Below are 20,110 nucleotides of genomic sequence, written 5' to 3'. Positions count from 1 at the left end.
TTTTGATCACACTGATGAAGGGGCTGAGTAAAACAGTGTGGATCATTAGTTTGGAGTTATCATTAAGAGACAGATGAAGATATAGAGATGAGAAAGCCATTCTAGAAAGAAGCTGGGATTCAACATTCAGGTTTTCTCCATCTGGGGCTATCATCTAAATGCTTTTGAAAAACCAAGAAAATAATGTGGCACGATGTCACATGCCTGTAATCTCAGCGGCTAGGAAGGCTGAGGCAGGAGGATCATTAGTTCAAATCCAGCCTCAGCAATTTAACGAGGTGTTAAGCGACTCAGCGAGACCCTGTCTCTAATAGAATACAAAATAAGGCTAGGGATGTGGCTCAGTGGTCAAGTGCCCCTGAGTTCAATCCCTGGTACTGCCCTCCCCCTCAAAAAAGAAAAGAATGTGGTTTGCAGGTCTGAAGCTAAGAACAGCCAGTTCCTTTGCTGTATAGATCTTCTATTAGAATATTTATTCACTAAAATATATAATATGCAAAAATTAATGCTTACTTACTTTTTTCCTCATGAACCTTGAATTGCCTGTAGTTGTTAATCATATCTTGCATTTAACAAAATATAACAAATCATACAAATGTGTGCTTATAACTGTTCTGTTTATACTGTAGTCATTTTACCATTTTATTTATACTTTTGAAAATAATAAACATTTTTGTATAGTATACTGCTTTAAGGACCCTTAGAGAGTCAATTTTCAGAATGTGAAATATAAGACCAATTATTTCAGCTAATATTTATATCAACTTCACACCCAAAGTAAGGGAAGAAAAATGAAAAAGAACTGAGAATCTAGACTATAAAAAATTTGTTTTTACTTTTCACTGATAGACTCTATTTATTCACAGCAAAGCAATGATATATTTTAAGAACATGATCTTTATTTCTTGAATAAGAGCCTAATGTACATGCAGATTTTTTTTACAATTTTTTCTAATACTTTTATATCCTATGATTAAGGCTAAATATTACTATTGTTATTAATTAGCAAAATGAACTAAGTCAGTAATTTGTTTAAACCACTCTTTAGTCATTGCTTTAAACTGATCAAATACTAGGAAAATGGTTAATATTTAAGTAAAATAATTTATGTAACAGTGATTTTTTTTTCTACAATTCCCTATATCCTATGGTACAGAAGGAAAGTAGCAAAATGGAGCTAATATTTTACCTTGACATGAGACATCCTTTTCTCCTCCTGTGTGTACTTTCTGTCTGAGTCAAAACTTCATGGTAGCATGTAGCTAATACATAGACATTTTGCATAAAGACAGGTTCAGCTGGGAGACTCCTTCAATACATTTCTATTCTTTTATTTGGGTGGAACTACATACATGTTTATGAGCATAGTTTTCATTCTTCCAGAGAATAGAGTGTACACTAGCAAGTCCCCTTTGAAATTAGGTTGGGGCCTTGTCATTCCTCTGACCAAAGAAATATAGACAGAAATCTCCAGGATATATAAAGAGCTCAAAAACCCTTAACATCAAAACCACAACAACCACAACAAAAACAATCCAATCAAAAAATGGGCTAAGGAGCTGAACAGACACTTCTCAGAAGAAGATATACATTCAGTCAACAAATATATGAAAAAAAAATGTTCAACATCTATAGTAATTAGAGAAATGCAAATCAAAACTAATATTTCATCTCACACCAATAAGAATGGCGGTTGTCAAGAATACAGACAATAATAAATGTTAGCAAGGATGTGGGGGGAAAGGTACACTCATACATTGATGATAGGACTCTAAATTGGTGCAACCAATCTGGAAAGCAGTATGGATATTACTTAGAAAACTTGGAATGGAACCACCATTTGACTCAGTTATCCCTGATCTATACCCTAATGACTTAAAATCAGCATAGTAGAGTAACACAGGCACATCAAAGTTTCACTCAATTCACAATAGCTAAACTGTGGAAGCAACCAAGATGCTCTTCAAAAGAGGAAAGGATAAAGAAACTGTGGTATATATACACAATGGAATATTACTCAGCATTAAAAAGAATAAAATGCTGGAATTTTCAGGTAAATGGATGGAGTTAGAGAATGTCATGATAAACCATGTAAGTAAATCCCCAAAAAACAAAGTCTGAATGTTCTCTCTGATAAGTGGATGCTGATCCATATTGGGGGGACAAGGGGAAAATGGAAAAAAAGAGAAAGGAAGGGTGGGGATGGGGCATGGGAATAGAAAAGATGGTGGGCATTGAACTCTTCTAACTCCAGTCTGATCTATGGAATCAATCTGCACACTCTGTACTTATTTAGATACCAAAGGCAAATAATCCAAGTTGGAGAAACAGACCAATGAAATAAGCCTGGATGCCTGAGTTTCTCTCTGGGAAGAAAGACACCTGGACAGTGAACCGATGTACACCGCCCTTCAAGGTGAACAAGAATGGCAGTTAAAATGGATAAAATCATGGAGGCTTGAGAGTTTATTCTTCAATATCTAGTGAGAATTCCTAGGGCTAATAAAGCACCTTTTTCTGTGTCAGCCACTTTTCTAGAGATTTACATTCATACATGGTAAAAATTACTAGATAATTATCAGTCATTTTTAGGTATATAGAAAGATAATTATCAGGTATATAGAAAGAGCAATCTAATATGTATCTCATATTCTAAAACTATTCAAATTATCAGAAGATCCAAAAGACAGGATTATGTTTCTAACATTAATAGTTACTTCTATTTTACAATGTAAACCATTGCCTGAATATTTCGGTTGGTAAAGGTAGTTATCAAGTAGTACTGAGTTCTTGCTCTGACAAGCAAATATTTGATATTTACAGTAGCAACACAGAAATCAACTCAGTTAAGGGAAAACATTCCTTGAAATGTATACTTGAAATTTTAATACATGTGTGAATCATATTTTTATGTTTGCTACAATTTTGACATAACTGTACTTTTTCTCTTTAGACATGATGCTATTCACTGACATGATAGCATATTTTCAAACAAGGTTATATAATTAGTCAAATGTATAAAGAATAAATACTACCTTACTGACATGTTTAACTATAGGAAATTAGTAAACAATTATTTAAATTATGTGGTTGGGAATATTTTAAAAGTCATTTTTTCATAATGCAAATTATTTCTATTTATCTCTCAAATTACACAGACACAGTACATCCCTTGTTGTTTTTAAAATTTTGATTTCAAAATTGTACTTGTGGAAGAATTTCACACTGAATTTTGAAGCAGGGACTGGAGATATTATATTTAGCACAATTTGAAATTGTTCCCCAAGATTGAGGGCTCAGTTAGAATATTTCCTTTGATTTTTAAATTAAAATTCTCATAGAAAGCAGGTTGACTTGGCTTCTTTTAAATAAGACACAATGAAAGCATAGAGATTGTTTCATGCCTGTTTTTCAAGAAGCAGTTCTTGAGTTTTGACAATAAGATTGAACACAAATATTTCTAACATGCTAATAATATTGCAACAACTTCTATATTTAATTTAGTAAGTTACAGTGTTTTAAACGTTTTCTTTAAAAGTTCTTAAAGTGTGTTCTTAAAGTTCTTAAAGAGGATTTCAAGTCCAAAGCCAGCCTCAGAATTTTCAAAATTATTGCAATGTATATTGTGATAAATCCCTTCATTCTTTCCCCCACTATAATTACTTAAGATTCACATTATTATTGTCTATTTTTGTGTTTGCTTTTCTTGCAGAATTTTCATTGTTAATTGCTTTGGAGGCATTTGTCCCTTGCATGTCTCTGCATGAAGAGCTCTTAACTCAAGATGATCCAGATATTTTCAAGGTTATCAATTGACTCATAATTTGAATTGAGGAGAATAAAAGTTGCTTAAGACATTTTAGCAACTAATTTGTACCTAAAGACAATCTGGAATGCAAGGCACAGTGGTACATGCCTGTAATCTCAGTGGCTTGGGAGGCTGGGGTAGGAGGATTTCAAGTCCAAAGTCAGCCTCAAGAAATTAGGGAGGCCCTAAGCAACTTAGAGAGTCTGCCTCAAAATAAAAACTAAAAAGGGCTGGGGATGTTACTCAGTAGTTAAGCACCACTGAGTACAATCCCCAGTATCAAAATCAATAATATTAATAATCAGAAAGATACTTTGGAAGAAAAAGAGTATTATCCTGATTTAATAGTCTTGTTGCAAGATAAATCAATCATTTCTATCCCTACTCTCATGCGGACCATCATCAAAATATACTTAGAAGAATAAACAGAAATACAGGATCATGCAAATCCTTGTGCAATTAGAGGTTGAGATAAAAGCAAGACAAAAGGAATATTCAACTAATGAAGAAAATATACCCAGGAATCATTATAATTCAATATTAAAATGAAGATATTAATTGAACATCCACTCCATACCAACCAGGTGCTTGGATGATTCAGAGAGCAAAAGAGACCACATTTAACTGATATTGAGCTTTCCTTGTAGTTGGAAATAAGTGAAAAAAAAATATCTACCTACATAAATTAATATATTATTAGTTAGATGACGTTGTTTGTAAGAAGAAGATAAGGGTAAAAATTAAAAATGGCATTGTTGGTGAACTTCAGAGAAATGAAACAGGCAACCATGAAGGAATCTAGAATGATCACTACAAGTAGAAATAATAGCAAGAAGTCTGCATGCTAGGAGAATATATGGGAATACTGGGTAACTGGAGTGAAGAAGGGAAAGGAACACTGAAGCAAGATTACATGTGGGCGAAGCTCATACAGACCAGAGCATGTGTGCCAGCCTCAGTGTATCTCCACTGAGTATTAAAGCAAACGTGAAGGAAGCCACTAGCAGGTGCTTGTCTCTGTGCCTGGTGCTCTTACATAAGCAAACCCAAACTAAAATTGGAGATGTTACATTTAACTGACTTAAAAAAGTACCACAAACAATAAACTTTAAAAAAGCCAACTAGCCAATAGTTATGTAACTGAGGACCATATAAAAATAAGTCAAATGCTTTTTAGTTGCCAATCAAGTAACTATCTATGTGTTTAGCATATAAAACCTCACTACTCAAGCTGCTGAAATGGAGCTCTCTGAATTTCTTCTGGTTTTGAAAATTGGCTGATTCATGAATTGTTCTTTGCTTGAATAAACTCTGTTCACTTTTGTCTAAAGTTTTAACTGTAACATGAATGACCTCTGGGGTTTATACAGAAAAATGGCATGAATTTAGTGAAAAAAAAAAGGGTGATTGTTCTGGTTACTTGGTAAGGTGGAAGGAAGGGATGAGTTAGAACAATTACAAGGTAAAGGTGAGAGGTGGTGGTAGTTTGTACTAACCAATGAGAGGAGTTTGATTTAAAACCCTATAGTGTTTGTTGATGGAGTGGATGGAGGATGGGTAAGAAAAATGACCCAACAATGACCTTTCAGCATGAGTAGTAAGAATGACAATATTGCTGCCTAATAAGAAGGGGACAATGAAGGGAATCAGGTTCTGTGAAGTTGGAGTACAGTGCTTGTGTATGTGTGCAACTGTGCATGCCCTGTGTATGGGTGTGTATGTTTCTGTGTGTGCAAGGGTGGGAGGATCAGTTTATATTTGAGATTCCCAGCAGATGTCTAGTTGAGGGGTAACATAAACTGTTACATAGAAGTTGGGTATTGAGGGTTGAATCTGAAATTTAATGGCATAAAATGTATAAATCTCATTTGTTCCAAGGAGATCACCAGAAAGTGAGCATAGCATAGATTAAGAGCAGTCCAGAACCCTAAACCCTGAGACCAAATAATATTTATGCATGAAAAAAAGAATTAGCAGGAGGGATTGAGGAGGAACGACTAGCAAAACATGGAGGTCAAGAGCAAGTTGTGTTCTGGAAACAGAGGGGCAACCCCAAAAACAAACAAGCAACTAACATATCCAGTACTTTCAACTTAACCACTCAATACCTCCAACAGTTTTAGGATGTACAGTTCACTTTTCATGGGTCCTCTGTTCTCCTCCTACCTTCTCTACAGCACAGATAAATTGCTCATTTTTAAATAAGTTGTGATTATAAAAATTAAAGGATAGGAAAATACATGAAAATGCTCTAATAACTGCAGAATTAACTGTTTACGTTTTTCTTTACTAATATCTCATAAAATCTATGATTGCCTGAAATTTATCAGTAAAAATGTCAAAAAAAGCAAATATACAGTCACCATAACATGACGAATGAAAGTAGAGGAAAAAAAAATGTAGCCAGCATTTAGTGAAGACTGCTACTGGAAGCAGGACTTAGCTAGAGGAAATGATCTGGGCTGCAGATTTTCTTTTTTTTATTTATGTTTTTAGTTGTACTTGGACACAATAACTTTATTTTACTTATTTTTATGTGGTGCTGAGGATTGAACCCAGGGCCTTGCATGTGCTAGGTGAGCATTCTACCACTGAGCCACAACCCCAGCCCCTGGATGGGGTTTGAATGACTATGTTTGGGCAGAAATAAGCAAGTTTTATAGAAGGAAAATTATAACTTTCTTTTTGTTAATAAAACTAAGAGAAGAAGTATTTTACCACAATTAAATCACACTTGAAAATAAAATATTTTAAACATGCATAAATATTTTACAGATATATTTTCACTTCCATGTTGTATGTACACTTATATGTAACATTGCATATGTATATATGTTATATATAACACACACACACATATATATATATATATATATATATATATATATATATATATACATAGTATATTTACATATGAAAACTGATCTTTTAAATGACTAGATTCTTAGAATGGTAAGAGGAATGCTTGATTACTCTTTAAATCTATCATTTAATAAAATCTGCCTTAAATTTCAATTACTATTCATAAAGTTAAGGATTTATCCATTCTTTTATTCTTCTAAGTAAGAATGCAAGTTAAAGCACACAAATATGTGTATATGCTATATACAAAAGAAAGTAAAATAGTCTTTGACCTTATTCTACATAAATTATTTAACGTTGACAAACAAGTCACACCAAGAAATATGAAATATTACTAATTCCCCTTCAATTATTTCTGAAAAACAGCTTCATTCTGAAACTCACTGAAGGTAGAAAACATGCTTATGCTTAATGAGATTTTATTAGGATTACTTGTTTGCTTGTGCCAGTCAAACCTGACCTTTATAACACAGTATTTGTTTAGATCTAGTGGAGATAAATTGAGTGCACTGATACTAAATTGAAGATCTATTAAATAATAAGTAGGATGTAGTCTTATAATCACCTTTGGATTATAAACAACATTTACCACAAGATCAAAACATGTTGACTTAGAAGAAGTGAATGCAAATTGAAATGAAAGAAATTTCACAAATGCAGTGATCAGAATTATAATAAGAGATGCTATTAAGGATTTTAAAATATTTCTAATTTATTTTGATTAAATGGTGATTATACTTTGAAATATGTAGTCAACAACAATTTTAAGGCATTCATGAAATGCATTGAAGTATTTTTGCTTTAATTATTAACAATATTGAAGGTACAATTATGTCAACTCCTGTAAATAATATTGGAACACTCAAATTTTCCTATTTCATTTGTATTTTAATTTGCTATTATAAGTGAAGAAAAATAAATACACCTTCTCTGATATGTGTAATGTGAGTCTGCAGTAGCACTTTGTATGGGTGTGGAGCATGTGTTAATTACATTGATGCTAATTCTTCTGTAATCCTACTTCATTATCTTATGCAAATAATTCCCATAATGGATCAACTTATTAGGAAGAATTAGAAAAACGAATGTCATTGGTACAGGATATATCGGCAAGTTGAAAAAGCACACTATATTTAAAGTGAAGACATAGAAAACTTCAGCAACTTGATTTTTGAAATTGTAACACTTTTTAGAAAAACTATTAAGAGGCTAAAAATTATGTGCACTGTTCAGTTTTTTTTTTTTTTGAGATAATTTGGAAAAATAGAAATCAAACTGTTCATATCCAATATACAAAAGTCTTTTTGTATAGCTTTTACTTTTCAAATAGTTCTACCAGTGTTTTTCAGAAAATATAAAGATAGGTTAAACATAATAGTATATTATTTTTAAACACTACAATCCATTTTAAAGCAGTTTCTGAGAAATATTTCCCATGTATAACTGCTTAGCATAATATTTTGCTTAGCATAATATTCTCCAGCTCCACCCGTTTACCAACAAACACCATAATTTCATTCTTCTTTAAGGCTGTGTAATATTCCATTATATATATATATATATATATATATATATATATATATATATATATATATATATCCCAGTTATCACATTCCTCAGTTTATACCCAAAGGATTTAAAAGCACTACACTACAATGACAGCCACATCAATGTTTATAGCAGTTCAATTTGAAATAGCAAAACCATGTTGATCTTAACAAATAAAAATTAACATGCCATTCAAGTACTCTGTATCTCTCTAGACTTTACACTATGCAAGCACTAAAGTCACATTGATGAAAGCATAGTTTAATAATATAAAGATAAAAATTAAAAAAAAAATGTTACTTGTTCTTCTAACTTTAAGCGTGCATTCCTCCTGAAAGAAGTGACCTTTACCTTACTACTTGACTCGTGTCTCATACATCAACATCCGGAGAAAGTATATCCAGCCATTCTAGGAAGAAACCATTCTCTTTGTCATACCATTTTGAATTAAATACATATATCAGCATATCTGCATACCATCTTGCAATTATTGGTGTCATACTCATAATTACTGTCTTTTGCATGCAAAGCATGTATTGTATTGTTATTGGATACTCAAATCATTCCATAATAAGCTTGCAAAAGTTTGAAAATTGTAAATAAAAATATTTCACCCAACTGTGTTTTATATAATGAGATCACAACCTCTTAATTTAAGGTTGAGAATTAATTGAAGTTAATCAACTTAAGTTCTGAGGCATTAATACATATGACTTTTCACCTCCATTCCTGTAGACATACTTGCAAATTCCTGCAATTTTGAAGGAGCTACTTATATTGTTGAATACATCTAATTATGAGGAAGACCTTTCCTGAAATCATTTATCTCTCTTTGCCTCTGTGTTTTCCCTTTGGAATAAAATTTGGAATAGAATAGAAGACACAGACACAAATCCAAATAGATAACATTCATCTCATTCTCAGGAAAGGTGCCAAAAATGTACATTGGAGAAAAAAAAAATGTCTGGTGAGGTAAGTTAGTAGTTAAGCACTCCTGGGTTTGATGCCAGCACCAAAATAAATAAATAAGTAAAAAATAAATAGACAAGGGGACTAAACAGACATTTCTTAAAAGAAGGAATACAAACAGTAGATAATATATAAAAAGGGAAAAAATTCAAGATCCCTAGCAATCAGGGATATGCAAATCAAAGTTACACTGAGAATTTGCCTTATTCCAAATAGAAAGGTAACTGACAAGAATACAGATAACAATACTAATGAACATGTGATGGAAAAGGTCCACTCATACACTTTTGGTGGTATTGAAAAATAGTCCATCCACTATGGAAAGCAGTATGGTGATTCCTCAAAAGTCTAGGAATGGAACCACAGTGTGAATTAGCTATCCCACTCCTTGATGTTTATACAAAAGAACAAAAGTCAGCATATTATAATGTTACAGGAACATTATTGTTTATAGCAGCTCAATTTACTATAACTAAGTTATGAAACCAGCCCAGATGTCTCTCAATAGGTGAATGAATAAAGAAAATATTCATTACATACACACACAATAGAGTTATTTAACCATGAAGGAGAATGAAATTATGCCATTTGTTGTTAAATGATGAAAATGGAGGAAATCTTGCTAAGTGAAATAAGGAGACCCAAAAAGTCAAGGATTGAATGTTTTCTCTCATATGTGGATTTAGAACAGAATAAGGGGGAAATTGTGTGTGGGAAAAATCCCAGAAAAAAAAAGAGAAGGCATATCAATGATGGCTATTGAGAAAGGGGACACTGTGGGAGTGAGAAAGGAGTAGAAAAGGGAGAAACTACAGAAAGAACCAACCAAATTAAATCTTTGTCTGAAATTCATTTATATATATATATGTAAATTCACCTTTATATATACATATATACATATATATCTATAAAGTGTATATATAAATATCTTTAAAGCACCAATTAAAAATATATATATATATATATGTAAATAAAAGGAAGACCAGTAGAATAGAGGAAGGGGAATATTGGCAGGGAGGAGAGAGAGAAATAGATAGTAGTACAGACTGAAGTGGAGCAAATTTATTCCATTCATGTATGATTATGTCAAACTGAATGGGTATATTATGTATAACTATAATGTGCCAATAAAGCATAAAAAGGGACAAATATGAACCTACTTTTCTGCCATCTTCTTCAACACTTGGACTTCTTTATATCAACTGAGGCCCTTCTTGCCTGTCTCCACATCTGTGATATTTTTGCTACACATGGTCCCTGCTCCCAATTACTAAGTCTATGGCCCCATCATTAATTTACTTAACCTGAAGCTCTATATATCTATCCATCTAATTATTTTCTGTCTATCTATCAACGTAGAACCAATGAATAAATAAAGGAATAGAAAATCAGAGTATGTTATATAGTAAGTGTAGGGAATATAAAGGCATATACTGACTTTTCTCGGGCAAAATACTTTATTACACACTTTCTATATACTTAAGTAGATTTACAATAAGTCAGATAATTCACCTTATAGGCACATTGACTGTTTCATTAAACATTCATTTAACAAGTGCTGCTATGTGAGGCCCAGAGTTAGGTGGTAGAGATAAAGCAGGGCAGAAAGCTCATCTAGGATGAGAAAATGCAGTTACTTATCATAATCACACAGGCAACAGTCATCTAGTTATTTTCATTATATTCCTTTCATTAGTACAGCATGATAATAACATCTAATTATACGACTATATTAAAAACTAAACTAAAATTAAGCAATATATTTTATCTACAAAGTATTTAAAATACAAACAAATCTACATTTTCTCACCACATTCACTAACACTCAACTGCACCTTTACCAGTCCTCAACACACATTAGCACATAGAAAAAAATGAAGGGTATCGTAAATTAATATACTAAGGCCATTTGGTGCACCTTAAACTGTCTTTTGGTGTCAAGAATTTCCCATGATTCATAAGTGGACGATTTTTGTCTTTCCCCTTTACAAACTAAAGTCATTAGAAGGAGAAGGACATAAGAAAAAAATTGCAACCAGTGGTTTAGTGTGCCAAATTTTAGAAGTATGCATTATTTATGCCAGGGTGATTGATAAAGAGAAATTTGATTCTTTTCATAGTGATAAAGATGATAATAATATGATAATCATATCAGCATCTCCCTAAACATAAATAACAATAAATTAAACTTAAAAATCTTCCATATTTACCAGGATTTGATGAAAGACATTTACATTTATATAATCACTTATTTTAGTGTACAAACTCTTTGAGCTATATTATATTATTACTTCCAATTTACATTTGTGCAAAGTGAGACACAGTGGAATTTTAGTAAAATTTATCAAAGGATAAATAGATTAAAGGTGTTGCAGCCATATGAGATTTAACCCAACATTATCTTGGCTGTCTTAGTAACACAAATCAAAAAAAAAAAAAAAAAGAGAAAGGAAGTCTGCATTTCTATTATATTTTATACTTAATGAAATATTTACCATCTAACACATGTCTTAGGAAAAAATTAAACAACCATTGCAATTAACTATTCTCTTTGTGTTGGGTTTCGGTTACCCTGATTATTTTCCCTTAGAGGTAATAATCTAAATTATGTGAATGAGCCCTGGATTTTTCTTGGAAAACTATTACATCTGTTGTAGCCAGTTATATCCAAAAGACATATCAATGGATGGGAATATATTTCTTTCAGTAGCTTTGCAACACTGACTTTCCTTGGATTTTAGCATTCTATAGTTAAATGATCAGCATTTACACATCATATTTATTCTGTTCTGAATTCCCATTCCTGTAGAAAAGTCAAGTTTCACATAAAATATGACAAATATTGTGAATTACTGCTGGGTCACTGCTTATCCAACAATTAGGTAGTTGATTTATAACAATACATTTTATCTAAACAGTAACAATTGCACATTCATGAATTAAAATCCAGAAGTACTCTGCTACTATCCCCACAACCTAATTTAGTCTAAAATGTAATGCAAGTTGGGACTTTTTAATATATTATCTGTTTAAAGCACATTTGTGTATACAAAAAGAATCCTAATTTATCTGCAGTATTTTGTAGATTCTCTAAGGTGTTTTTGTAATACTTCCAAAAACATTCATTTACAAGAAAATTAACCAGAACTTGATTTAATTTATATGTTGTTTTGAAACCTTATCAAGACTTCCTAAGTCTTTGATGGTTTAGGAAAGATGAAATAAAAGATGAAATAAATGATGAACTGAATTCTCGGATCTTTCTGCATTTGTTTTCTAGTTTTAAAAACGTACAGATTCTTGATTTTAGCTGCTTTTTAATTAAAGCTTGTTTATGTTAAAACTACATGAGCACACAATACTTGTTACTATTCCTATTATTAACAGGAGTAGATTTTAACCACTCCTGAAAGAAACAGCAAAAACTTTCCTGCTCAAAGGAGAAGATGAGAATTAGGAACTAAAGCAGGTGCAAACACAGCCAGATGGAAATTATTACCGGTTAGCTTGCAATCAGCATTCTAGAAGAAAAGTTTTTTTTTTTTTTTTTTAACTTGAAAAGCTACAGTTTTCTTTTCCTGCTACACAAGACTAATATTGTATTCCTGTACTTAAATACACATCTCAGCAGGTCTCCAGCTATGGGAGGAAAATTCTGATGATCATACAGAAAACAGAATCATTGAAAAGTTCATGCTGAATAGCAAGGCTGAATTTCTGCTTTCTCTTGTTCATAACTCTGATGCAGAATATTCTAGAAAGTGAAATCAGCTCAAATATCAAAATTAGTGCAACAAAAATAAAGGTTAAAAAATATTTCACGGGCTGGGGATGTGGCTCAAGCGGTAGTGCGCTTGCCTGGCATGCGCGGGGCACTGGGTTCGATCCTTAGCACCACATTAAAAAAAAAAAAAATATTTCACATTGATCATGGTGCTAACTTCTGTATTTTGTAGACCCTACATCCAAACTAAATGCAGGCTCCATAATCATTACTATTAACTTCACTGTGCTCAGAAAGCTTAGTAAAAGCGCTGTTTATCTTTCTCTCCTTCCACAATGAGGCACATAGAGAAAGAAATCTTACTAGAACAACAACAACAACAATGGGAAGTGTGAAATAAGTTCTTGCCTTTTGTTCTGTATTCTTATAAGTATCTCAAAGTGCTTCTCCACATGCTCTTGGTTTTGTGGCTTCAGGGAACACTATCTGTAAATACATGGTCTTGTCATCATCAATTGTAACACCTACTCTGCTTCTTTAAACTGAGCTATTAAATGTATGCCTTTGAAAGTTCAAAAAATATATTTTTTAAGCTTGCCTAGCTATTTCTCTGTGCCTTCTTGTAAAGAATGTGGAGGAGAATATGCAAATGCTCTTCCTGGAATAATAGTGATTTCTTAGTAACGGCCTAAAAATGTCACATTTCATTGACAATCAAGTATTTACAAAAAATCAAAAGTGATACTTCCCCTAAATAGAGAACTGTTAGTTGCTAAAATTTAAAAAAAAAGGGGGTGAGTGGGTGGGTTCCAGAAATGTATTAATTTGATGCTATTATGGGACAAACTGTATGCGCCTTGACCAGGCAAACTCCATTGTACCCTGAGGCTCCATTTCATATAAGAAATTCTTCTCCCTGGAGAAAACTACACTTCTGCCGCCTTCTGCTAACCATACCATGTTTGACAACACATAGTGCATGGCGACTGAAGAATCTATGTTATTCTGATACAACGTAATTTGTCTCTTACTTCCCATTTTTCTTGGGCAATGTACACTGACTGTACTGGGTCATTCTGATCCACTCTCTACCTCACTGGTGACTTGAGGTTTTTGCTCTAAGAATGCACACTATCTTCTGCAAGGAGTTGAATGAAGGAAGGATGCAGAGGTAACTTCCTGCTGCCCTTCCAACCCACCATCGAATAAAGGTTCCGTGTCTTCATCCAAGACTGACCCAATGATGTATTTCAAATGTGCCAAAACATCACTTATAGTTTTTTTTTTTTTTTTCTGTGAGTGATTAATATTGAATTGACATTTCCTTAATATTATACAAATGACTCTATTTATACTATGTTTCAGTAAATCAATTCCCAAAAACAAGTTGTATAAGTACTGTTTAGGATGATTCTACTGAAGATATCAAATGATATCACAGAGTATGTACCAAATGAAAATGTTAGAAAAGCATACTGTCATGTGAAAATATCAAAACTTTTCTCTAATTCTAAATGACTGGAAGGACTTTTCTCCACATAAGTGAAAAAAAAATTATATTCTAATTCCCTGAAGTATTACAGCATAAAAATTAGTATATGTATTTTTTTTTTACCAATGTAGAATACTTTATATTATTCTTCAACATTTGACAATAATGTGTTAACAAAATTTTAAAATAGTTGAATATTTTAACATTTGTATCAGGGCTTATATTTTAAATACAGTTTTGTATTCATCATTTATGCCTTTTAATAATTTCATTTTGTTCAAAATATGTTAGCATACAGGCCTATTGTACTACCACAAAAATAGGTAAATTAAAGGAAAATACCAGGTTGAAAAGAGTGAAAGATGGATCCAGCACTAGTCTAAACAAAGTGCTGCACAGAGATCTGAGTAAGAGGCTATGAACTGACCAATAGTCTCAGCTGCTGGTGTGAAATGTGTTCTGAGAGAAGATGGAGACTGTTTCTTCAAGGCTGTTTTTCCATCCAGTGCTTAAGGACAGGAGTGGATTGAGACAAGCCTGTTCTTGAGGGAAAATTTGGCACTGGCAACACTATGGATGTTTTCTTTCTTTCCCTGACAGGATTAAGACCCCTTTCCCGGATTCATGAAGTTTCCACATTCCTCAGGGTTTAGCTCCCATTATTTGCCCAGCTCCATGGAAGAGGGAGTCATAACTGCAGATGTCACTGCCTGCCTCATCAAAGAGTTTACAAATCAGCAGTGAGAAGGAATGAATGGTCAAATTTAATTATTTGTTTATGAAAACCATTAGGAGACACATCGATGTATGTATAATAAACACACTCAGACTTTGCATGACTTTATGTGAAGATAGAAAACATGAAAAAATGTGGCCTTGTTCTGGGGGTTGGGGGAGTCAGAGCATTGGAGGAAAGATATTTCCAGAAAACCTCCAGTGAGAAGGTTTTCTGATCTACTTGTGTAGTAGGCTTTCTCATCTACATGAGTAGTAGATATTTGAAAAGCAGTGAACAAGAAAAATAATCCAGTCATGACAAAGGACTTTTATTTTCCCAGAGGGAGCTTTGGGATATTTAATATTTACATTTTTTGTTGCTTGTCCTGTAGGAAATGTGTGAGACAGAGTATTTTAAAATGATACATAAAAGTAGATCAATATCTTTGAAGTACTTGTTTGTGTTCTAAGGAAAATAATTGTACTACAAATAACCCCAGCATGTCTTTCCATCAGAGGAAACCAGATTTAAATAGGGAAACAGGGACTCTCACTCAGTTACATCAAATACAAGCTGTGTAATCACCTTGAGTACCTGTCTCCTTAAGTAGAAATACAATTGCTGTGAGGGTTAAAACAGATCATGTTTAGAAAGATTCTTAAATCACTGACCTTTATTAGTGCCCAGATGTACCCCTAATTTTTTTACTGCTTGCAAAGTTATATTTCTGTCCTCCCCCAGATCTACAAGCAGATGTGTTCAAAGAAGGTACTTCTCATAATAAATAAGTTCAAATTAAAATTTATATTTTGCAGAAACTATGTTAAGATGTATCACCAGTGAAAACAGGGGTTTGTGTCTCTTGCTTACTTACATGATTCAGGGATTTTTAGAAACCCTTCCCACATACCTAGTACTCACTACACAGCTGGTGAAAATTATCGAAAAGCAAGGAGGTGTCCTCAAAGCAGAAAATCATAATTGATGATTGCATCTCAATCAGCAATATCTGGTACACAAAATGATGGCTTTTGGGAAAATGTCAGCTGTCGAGTATTCATATGGTCATGGGATGAAGGATTTTTCAATGTAAAATCTGATTTTAGAGACTGAGTTAACAGAGAGGAAGATGATTTGTAAACTTTTGTTTGTTAACCATATTTCATTTGCAGAGGTGTCAGGAATTCAGAGTTGCCAAATATGAAAATAAAATTTGCACTGAGAGTAAATAAAACACAAGGATCCCCACACATACATTAAAATTTGTCTATTTACAGATTTTTTTTGAAATTTTAATTTTATTTAGGGAAATTTTGGGTTTGCGAAAAATCCTAAAAGCAGATATCATTAAAGAATGGATTATTGACTCCAATATGCAATTCATGTATACATATACATTGTTATATTGAAATAGTGTAGAAAAGTTTTAAAATTGGTCAGATGATTTTGCATTTTTTATGTTATGTTTTCTTTGTGTATGACATTTCCTGTACTATAACAAATTAATCTTAATTATAGAATATATGTTTGAATGGGTTTTATGTTTGTGTGAAATCTTTTTTTATCCTCATGCTTTATTTTGGCGTATAAACTACTTACTTATCAGCACTTTAGATATAAATTTCCCCAAAGTAAACTCTGTTCTCATAGTGTGTCAATGTCTTATTCTGTATTTGCAAATTACATGCATTTAGAATATCTATGTTGAAATTTCATAAATGAAGATCACTGCATGAATACAATTGTCAGAAGCAGAATCTACAAGATGAAACTGTTATTTTATTATTATTATTATTATTATTATTATTATTATTATTATTATTTGAGATAGGAACTTCTAGAGCATCACTCTTGATATACCCCACAAGGATGACTCCAGAGGACCATTTTCTCTCCATCCTCAGCACTCTTCCTTGACACCACAGCATCCCCATTTTTCTATACTTGCCTAGTAGCTGTGCCCCCAAAGTAACTAACAATTCAAATTCAATGCGAACTCTCTCAAAATCCATGTCATGTTTATTACAGAAATAGAGAAAGCAATCCAAATATATATATAGAATTACAAATGACTGAAATAGCCAAAATAATCTTTAGAAGAAGAAAATGATAAAAGCCTCTCACTTCTCAATTTCAAAATAAATTATAAAGCAAGAATATTCAACACAGGATGATACTAGCATAAAGACAGATATAAAACCCAATTAAATATAATATAGATCCAAATAATCAGCACAATTTAGTTGTTCAACTTCTCTCTGTGGAGTGTGTAAAGAAAATTCCATGAAGAAGATTTTGGTTTCTTCCAAGAACCACTGACTATTCATTTGCAAAATAATGAAATTAGAACATTGCTTACACAATGCAAAAAAAAAAAATAAATAAATAAACTGCTCAAAATGGGTAAACATTCAAGTTTAAGACCTGAAACTGTAAAATTCCTAGAAGTAAATATAGGGGAAAAGATTTATGAAATTGATTTCAGTAATGATTTCTTGGTTATGTACACAAAAGCACAGGAAACAAAACCAAATAGAAAAGCAGGATTACATCAAACTGAAAACATTCTTTAAAACAAAGAAAAGAGACAACCGAGTGAAAGACAGTCTATCCAATTAGGAAAAAAACAAACTTTGAAGCATATATTTGATAGGGTTAATGCAAAAAAGTATAAAGAACTCCTACAACTCAATAGCAAAAGGCAAAAACTGCTTTAAAATAGGCAACAGATTTGAATAGACATTACCTAAAGACAGACAAAAGCCCAACATGATTTGTGAAAAGTTTCTTAACACCACTAATTATCAAGACAATGCAAATCAAAACCACAATAATTCCTCACACCTGTCACCATTTTCAAAAAACAAACAACTTTGTAACTGGGGAAGTTGAAATCTTGTGCACTGATAGAGGTGATATAAAATGGTGAATCCACCATGGAAAACAAGAAGGAGTTTCCCCTGCAAACTAGAAATAGAGCTACTTATGGTCCAGAAAACTTAATTTGGAGTATTTATCCAATAGTATTAAAATTGTTATTTGAAACAAATATTTTCACTCTCGAGTGCATTGAAAAATTATTCACAAGGTCCAAAAATTAGAATTAAACTAAGTGCCTATCAAGGATGAACTGATAAAAAGATACAGTATATAGACTCAACGAAACATTATCCAGTTTTAGAAAAGGAAAAAATAATCCCATCACATCAGCAATGTGTAAGGACTTTAAAGAGGTTATGCCATGTGAAATATGTCAGTAACAGAAGGATAAACACCATATGATTTCACTTATACAGTAGTTACCTTTTAGTAAAGGAGGATAGCAGCAGATTCATGGAGTGCCACACACAATATATATATATATATATATATATATATATATATATATATATATATATATATATATACATACACACACATATATACACACACACACATACATACATACATATATATGCAAATATATATATTGCAAAATATATATATGCAAAAAAAGTATAAAGAACTCCTATAACTCAATAGCAAAAGGCAAAAAAACTGCTTTAAATTAGGCAACAGATTTGAATAGACATTACCTAAAGAAAGAAAAAAGCCCAACATGGTTTGTGAAAAGTTTCTTAACACCACTAATCATAAAGAAGATATAGTATATAGATTCAATGAAACATTATCCAGTTAATTTTACAGAGATGGAAACTTGGAGATCCATTGCGCAGCTCTGGGCCTATAATCAACAGCACTCAGCACTCGAGTGCTTAAAAAGTTGTTAAGGGGGCACATCTCCTGTTATCTGAGTGTGTGTGTATGTGTGTGCACGTGTGTGTGTGTGTGTGTGTGTGTGTGTGATTTCTTCTTTCTTTCTTTTTTTTTTTTTCACTAAAGTGTATTCACTGTCTGAAATAGGATCACTTGAAACAAGGTTAAAAACAGTGATATGTGGCTCCTCATCTTCTCCTGGGGAGGAAGGATTGCCCTGGTGTCATGTTGATCACATTCCTTGACTGACACCTTTAGATCACATCTCCTCTCTTTTATCTCTCCAATGGGCATTTCTATAAGGAAGATTCAATATCATCTCATTTGCTACAAAAAAGTTTTTTTTTTTTTTTTTTAATAAAGTCACTTCTCAGGCTCTGTCATTAAATGGCCTTTTAATCTTTGTCTCAATTTTCTTCATCTTTAACAATAACTCTTCTATTCATCTCACAAAGATATTGTGAAAGCAACAACAACAAAAAAAGAAAATGGGGAGAAATTTCTTTGAAAATGCTAGACAAAGGCATGGTGATATTCTTTTTGAGAAAACCTGGCTAAAATATTTCTGAACTACAAAGAAATACTATCAGGATAGAGATATACGTGGTGGAAGTTTAAAATAGAGTTTCTCTTTGATGTGTAAAACAATATGGTGTTAAACCATCCAAATGTAGGCTACCACTGAGCTTGTTTTTATAGTAGTTCATGCTTCCTGACATGGGTATAAATCAATATAAAGACCACTGTATATTAGTGATTCAGCACTTTTGTAATACCCATAGGAGAAATTTATTGTCCATGCACATCTCTGTCCCTGAACACAAATCAAAATTGTTTACCGTCTAAGAACAGCTGAGTTTGTCAACTCATCTTACTGGCTTTTAAGAACAAAATGTGACTTTTTAAGATGTAATTCAGGACCAAGCTTATTGCAATCACTCTAGTACTAATGTACTGACTTTAGTAAAATTTAAGCAAAGTGTAAAATTTTTTAAAACAAATGTTGAAGTTATTTTGAAGGTTTGTTGCACATGGCAATACTCCCCCCACCCACTACTACATTCAATGCCAAGACAATAGATGCCTTTCAGGATATTCCTCAGATTACAATGATAAACTCTTCATTGATATTGCTCTTCCCTATTGGAGGAGGTCCAACAGTCATGTTTGAAAACAGCCACCTGGTTATAACTGAGTGAACCATGAGAGGACTCCTGACAAATCCTTAGACAA

This window comes from Marmota flaviventris, chromosome 17, assembly GCF_047511675.1.
Source record: "Marmota flaviventris isolate mMarFla1 chromosome 17, mMarFla1.hap1, whole genome shotgun sequence".
Classification (NCBI taxonomy): domain Eukaryota; kingdom Metazoa; phylum Chordata; class Mammalia; order Rodentia; family Sciuridae; genus Marmota; species Marmota flaviventris.
Note: the sequence above shows the minus strand (reverse complement) of the source record.